At 28.7% G+C, this 6476-nt stretch overlaps 1 non-coding gene across 1 annotated transcript; it reads right to left on the reverse strand.

The window, feature by feature from the left end:
- Nucleotides 1–3137: 3137 nt before the first annotated feature.
- On the reverse strand, nucleotides 3138–3219 carry TRNAS-AGA (transfer RNA serine (anticodon AGA)). Its single transcript has one exon. It is a non-coding gene; the product is annotated as a tRNA-Ser (tRNA).
- Nucleotides 3220–6476: the final 3257 nt, after the last annotated feature.

Below are 6476 nucleotides of genomic sequence, written 5' to 3' on the forward strand. Positions count from 1 at the left end.
TCGTGAGTGGGACAATGTCACCTTTCTCACCAATCTGGTCATTCAGACCACAATTCATCATTATCATCTTCTTAAGTTAGTTTCATAAGTTAGTATGTTCTTTAACCCTAATTCGTTATAGATTTATCACAATTAAACTCATTAACCCCCAATTCTTTTATCAATTGCCAAATTCATTAACTCGTGACCGAATAATACCACCGTCCTCATCGTGGATAGGACGAATGACCATCTCTGCAACTATGTCATTCGGTTTAACTAAGCGTTTATTCGGGAACAATTTACTTTAATTCATTCTATATATACTCACACTCATTTCAGAGCCCAAAAACTAGGTATCGGACCTTAATTAGAGTTTATAGAAGGTTACAAGCTTGACGAAAAAGCTAAACAGTCAAAACAGAATTTTATTGAGAAAACAGGGCTTGTGCGTACGCATCACCCTTGTGTGTACACACAAATCAGAAAGGCTTCCCCAACTCGTGCGTATGCATGCCTTCTATGTGTATGCATGAGCATTTACAGGCTCTCTGACTAGTGCGTGCACACCATTATCTGCGTGGGCACACATACCAGAAATTCTGATTTTCTGCATAATCTCATAATTCAATTCATTTTACTGATTTTCATTTTTTCATAACTTTCTCTCTAAAATTTTGATTCCTTCCGTTCTTAAACCATTTTAAAATTCTTTTCATTAGCTTCAATTTAAGATAAGTTTCATATGAATCCAAGCTTCAAGCACCAAGTTATGGCGCACCAAAGTTGGTCAAAAACTGGTTTTTACCAAATTTACACCAAAGCTCATTTTCACTAATTTTCCATCAATTCAATTCCAAATCATACCAAAATCTTTACTAGGCATTCTTAACACTCATTCACCATTTTCTCACCATTCAACACCTAATTAACCAATTTCAATCCACCAATCATTTCTAAAGTTTTTCATTAATAATCAACCAACAATCCATTCATATGACCAATTTCTCATTAATCCAAACAACAATACACTCATAACAAATACACCACTTACTAGGACTTACCATATAGGGGATATCTCACCCTATCTCGACCTCTGGCCTAATTTTTCATACCAATTGACATCATAATCAAACATATCACAACTCATATTCAATTAACTCATTCATATATACATTTATACCACTCAATAACCACTCAATTCATAAATCACAACCAATTAACACAACATCAACTAATTTTATTCAATTCTATCTTAAGGATAATTACCCTAAATTTTTCACATAACTTTACACAATGTCTATCCGAATCAAGACCCGTACCTTCATTAACAGCGATGTCAACCTCGAAAACTCTTCTCCGGAAGTTTCCAAAGTCCACCAGTTTAAGCTCTACCAACTTCATACCAAAACGATCCTTGAGTCAATTCCACACCAAAATCTCACTGGGCTAGCTCAGCTTCACTCCAAAATGATCCAAACAAGTTCTATTCCATTTAATCACAAGATTTCACATAATTCATACTGAGTTTATAACTCAAACTTGGACAAACAATGGAGAAAAGTTCTCTTACCTTATTCCTCATAGACTTGGGTTAAAACCTCGCTAGAACTCATGGTTAAGCCTCCCCTAACTATCAAAATTTTGAGATTTTCTCACTACCCAAACAAAAAACGTAAAATTGAAAAAAGTTAAAAAAAAAACTAGGAAAGAAATTTAAAGTTTCTAACCACTTTTTTTAAATAGAATTGAAGAGGATTTCAAGATGAACGTGTAGCCACAAACGGCTCGTCAATCAGAATTTCGAATCAAAAGTTATGGACAAATGAAGGTGGTGATAAATATTATGGTTTCTTCCCCCTAGTGAGGCCCGATTCAATCATTTTAGTCCGTTAGCTTAACTTTGGGCTAAAATATTTGAGATTAGTGTTTTAATTTGTATTCTAAATATTTTTACTTCTCCAAATTATGAATTCTAATTTCTTAATCTTTTTTGTTCATATTAACTTATTAATTAGTTCTTTATCATTTTTTTTAGGTTTTACACATTGCTTAAGATGACATTCTTAAGCGGTCTAAAGAATCAATATGAAAAATGCACATCACAGGTGAATTGCACTCAAATATTACTCCCTTATCACCATTTCTAGTGGTTCTATTGGGATAAACTACTAAAAAAAACTGATTACTAGCCTTTTTGGGGGGGTGGGGGGAGGGGGAAAAGTAAAGGAAGAATAGATAGAATTTAAGATGGATGTAGTGTGATGAATATAGTGAAGCCAAGAAGTTACTTATATAGGTATTTTTTGTTATTATCTAGAGTGCAGAGATCTCTATTGATTTAAGCATTTATTTCGGATATAATGCGTTCATACTAATTATGGTTGTATCTCAAATATCGTGTTAAAAAATTACTTGCGGTTATATCTCGAATATAGTATACTCAGTTTATGCATGAACTTTTAAATACTTTTAAATTTTTTGTATTTCGGATACAGAGTGTCCAAATTGTGCTTTTATTGATTTTACCAGAGAGAGAAATGTATAGTAAACTACTAGAGAAACCATTTAATAGAGCAATTTACATCATACAACATAAGCAATGCAAAATTTATTATGCTGTGTGATTCTTCATCAACCTAAGAAACAAACTTTTTAAAATAGCAGTTACATTCTCAATTTATTTTAAATGTGAAAACAATAAAATAAAAATAAATATGGTCGTGAGAATAAAACTTTTTGAAATAGTAGTTATTTTTTGAAATAGTAGTTACATTTCCAACTTATTTTAAATGCAAAAATAATAAATGCGTAAACAATAAAATAAAAATAAATATGATCGTGAGAATCAAACTTTTTGAAATAGTAGTTACATTTTCAACTTATTTTAAATGCAAAAACAATAAAAACAAAATAAAGAATCAAACTTTTTGAAATAGTAGTTACATTTTCAACTTATTTTAAATGCAAAAACAATAAAAAAAATTATTTTAAATACAAAAACAATAAAAACAAAATAAAGAATCAAACTTTTTAAAATAGTAGTTACATTTTCAACTTATTTTAAATGCAAAAACAAAATAAACAAAATAAAGAATCAAACTTTTTAAAATAGTAGTTACATTTTCAACTTATTTTAAATGCAAAAACAAAATAAACGTAGTCGGCAGGATTCGAACCTGCGCGGGCAAAGCCCACATGATTTCTAGTCATGCCCGATAACCACTCCGGCACGACCACAACATATGCTTTTATATTGATTATGGTTATATCTTAAATACAGTGCTGAAAAATTGCTTATGTGTTAGAAAATTACTTGTGACTCTATCTCAGATACAGAATATTCAAATTATGCTTTTGTTGGTTTTGATCACTCTGTACCCAAAATGTGTAAGGTACACACAAATATATAAATATATTACAGATTACATATTTGTATAAATATTATATTTGAATAATTTAAATAAAAAAATCTCCTAGTTTCAAATGAATAAAGGGAAGTAATTTTTAATTAGTTGTCATATATTAGTTATTTTTTTAATTTTTATTTATTTAAAGATTAAAAATTTATGATAAAAAAATCATTTTAAAATAACTAATGGCAATTAATTAAAAATAATTAATTTTTTAATTAAACTCATTTGAAGCCTATATAAAAAAAAGGAAAAAAAAAAAACCTCTAAAATAAGGAGGTTATAAAATGGTAAAGTATTGTTTTAATTATCTTTAAATTTAAAAGTTTTATCACTTACAAGGCCCACTAAATTATTAAAGTATTATATTATTTTATTGATCTTTTTACCTTAAAAAAGCTTTATCCATACAAAACATATGTGCAGTTCTACTACATGTGTGTGTGTGGGGGGGACGGGGTTAAATAATCATCATCAGTTCTTGACTCCATGCCTAATTGATTATATTCAATTTTCTTTATTATTAGTAATAAATAATAAATAATAAATAATAAATATGAAGTTGAAGGGTCAAGGAATTTCAGATCTGTAAATAAATGGATCCGATCTATGTGGGCTACCCTGTGATCAATGATAACATCAAACTACAGGGTACTATATATATGACTAATCTTACATATCCAAGGTTTTCAACCAAGTTACTGAAATAACCATTTTTCACGTCAAATTTGTTTATGTCCAATCTCTTCTTTAGTAATCTCCAAATGCAGGGTTTATCGTAGAATCCAGTCACCAATAATATTTCGTACTTTTAAGTTTTAGTTTCGTTTTATCACTTTAATTAGAGAGTTGTTTGATGCATATATAAGCATGAGATTTAGAAAGACATTGGCGGATTGGCCACCTTGTTATTTATTCTAATGAGATTATACTTCGAGGATCACCACTAAGAAATCCACAAATAGAATATTAACACTTTAGACCAAATTATTTAGACATGTAAAATAGTAAAAGTATAGATTAAGATAGAATAGAAATTCAGATAAAGTGTATACATTATGCTAGTAGCTCTATCATAAAAGCATGCATGTCATGTGACATTTAATATATTCAATAACGAAAATATTTGGTAATTAAAGAAAATCAGCAAAAAACAGCCATAACTTACCTTATTTAGCATTCATTAATTGTTGCGATATTAATTAATGTTAAATAAGGCAAGTTCTGACTATTTTTTTTGTCTACCTAACATTACTCATTCAATAAAACCGTGAAACCAATATCCAAGAATATTTACTTTATATCTTTTAAAGAATCAAAAGTGCAATAATGTTAGATATATCTTTTTGGTGCAAGATACGACATGGTTTAATTATAGGTAGTTTTCTATTATTAAGAGTAAATAAATAAATTATCTATCTATTTATCTATCTATCTATCTATCTATGTGTGTGTTAAATTAACATAATAGTACTCAAAATTCATGTAACAGAAAAAAAAAATAGAAGACATACATGAATGATAATAAACTAAAAAAAATTTAAAAATATGACAATAAATAAAATATTAAATATATATTCTCAAAAAAAATTAAAATAAATTTTGATGCGAATTTTTATAAATATAATTAAAAAAATTTATCTTTAAAATTTGATAATTTTATAACAAGTGAATTCTTTAATTTTTTTTGTGAATGAACATGTTTAAAAGAAATAAAACAAAAGTTTAGTAATTGAATTTTGTTCTAATTTTTTTTGCACATTATAAATAATTATTCAATTGTTTTTGCAAAATTTCGAATAAGATGCACAAATTGATTGTCAAATATAAAACTATAAAAGAGTTTTTCACTTTACAGACATATAATTTTTTAGTATTTTTATCATATTTTAAAATTATTTAAAATTTTATTTATTATATATTTTTTTAGAATTATTTTGATCTGTAATATAATCTTTTAAATATCATTTTTATAATTTACTATGTGTGTGTGTGATGACTTGTTAGGGGATCTTCAATAAACTTTTAGAGTAAATTAGAGTATTAATTGTCATTTATACATTGGTCTGTTTATAACTATTTTAATTATAAAATGAGCATATTTTTATATAAAGTGTTATTTATGAATTCATTTTCGTTTCATCTTTCTAATTTTGTAAATTTTGCACATAATTTCCAATCTCCATGCCCTCACGGACGGAAGCCTATCTTCTCCAACGATCGCACCCTCGAAGATGAAAGAATGCCATGGACAAGTATTCCCCGAAAGCGCAAATGCTTTCATAAACTGAATTCAATGCCAACACAATAGAAATAAATAATGGAAAGAGTTGGTTCGATCACTTGCAGTTATAAAAGAATGGGGGCATAAGAAGTGGAAAGGGTTTTGAATGGCATTGGGAAGGACCTGGATGATTGCCATGGTGACAATGTTAGTGGATAGTGCTGTTTGACTTGAAAATTATTGGGAGACATTTTTTTTGGTACAAGACGGTAAAAATAATATTAAAGTAGCAAAAAAGTTTGACCGAATTTATATTAATAGTGGATGATTATCTATTTTTTAAAGGCTTATACAAAAATTCTGAATAGATTATAGTATGACCACTATCTCATTTTAGTGCGCTATAAAGGGCATCTGCAGTTGAAAAAGAACAGATTCTTTCATTTCATGGCAGTAGGTTATTTATTCTGGTTACAAAAATATTGTAAAACAATCTTGGTAGTCTGACTTTAGAGGGGTGCAAGACAAGCTTTCGGAAGTGCAGAAGAATTCTCTTAGTTTAATTCTACAATGTTTGGTAACATCTTTGTTAAAAAATATGAACTGGAGCAACAGTTGGTTGAGAATTATAATAACACTCTTGTGCCAGAAAAACTTGTTTGGTTTTAAAAATTCAAAGAACAGTGGATGAAATTTGAAGACAGAAATACTAGCTTCTTCCACGTTCAGACCCTTGTGAGATGGAAGATAAATAAGATTTGTGGTCTCTTTCTTAAAAATGGCATGTGGGAGACGGATCCGGAGATTTTTAGCAGGAAAGCTGAATCTTTCTAATAAGAGCTTATTTTGTCCGTCGGAAG

This window comes from Arachis ipaensis, chromosome B3, assembly GCF_059453495.1.
Source record: "Arachis ipaensis isolate K30076 ecotype BB chromosome B3, ASM5945349v1, whole genome shotgun sequence".
NCBI lineage: Eukaryota > Viridiplantae > Streptophyta > Magnoliopsida > Fabales > Fabaceae > Arachis > Arachis ipaensis.